A 1,066-nucleotide genomic window follows, 5' to 3' on the forward strand; every position below is an offset into this window, starting at 1 on the left:
ATTAAAAAGCTTCGTGATTCAGTATAGTATCTAATTCTAATTTGTTTGTGTGTGTTAAAAGTAGTTCGAAAATTAGAAAAATGAATTAAATAGACGTACATACATACATATATGTACATATATTTTTATAAACACCTTGAAACTGCTAATATCATCCAATACATACATATGTATTTAGTTATTATATACATATATACTATTATATTATATGCCTATTGTGCTTTATATGCATATGTGTTGAATAGTTTAAAAAAATAAGTATATAAACATTACATAAAGCTATGTGCATATTTATATCAAACTTATTTACGCATAATTATTTAGTAAGCTGAACTTTAGATATATCAACAACGCAAGGAGAGCTACACATACATACAACCATTCGTAGCAGCACTTGTATGTATGTATAAATACGTTGCGCTTAAACTATTTTATATATAGTAAAGAAAACAAGAAAAAAAAAACATTTTTTATACACACTACAAAAAAAATAATGATAACAGCGAAAAATAATAGAAAAAACTACCAAAAAAAAAAATTAAATTAAAATTTGCATAAACTAAATTTATTCTTAAGTTGCGGTGTAATTTAAATTTTTATACTAAATACAAAAACACTTAATACTGAAAAAAACAAATATAACCAAAGTAGATGTAAAGTAAAAGAACTAGTAAAGTGAAAACACAAGTAATGTACCTACTTTCAAGCGATATTTACGTGTACTAATCAGAATTTATTACGTAAATGTGTATGTAACAACAAYACTTACTAACTAACAACTTACATACACACACAAATACATACAAACTACTTAGTATAGTGTAGTGGAAACGAAAGATTTTTATTGTATTTTTGAAATTATCATTGCAATGCAAAACGAATAAAATGAATGTGTAAAAGAACGTGTTATATTTGCGGTAATTCTAATTTAATTCGAATATCTCAGCTTCACTAAACAGAGTTCGGTCATACCACACTTAAATCAACCCGATCGACGCACGCTAACTAGAGTTACAMGGATTTAAAAATTAATTCTAACACTTCTGCCTCCCTCTACGCACGAACA

The sequence above is a fragment of the Bactrocera latifrons genome, unplaced genomic scaffold, assembly GCF_001853355.1.
Source record: "Bactrocera latifrons isolate USDA-ARS-PBARC rearing strain unplaced genomic scaffold, ASM185335v1 scaffold_165, whole genome shotgun sequence".
NCBI classification, from domain to species: Eukaryota; Metazoa; Arthropoda; class Insecta; order Diptera; family Tephritidae; genus Bactrocera; species Bactrocera latifrons.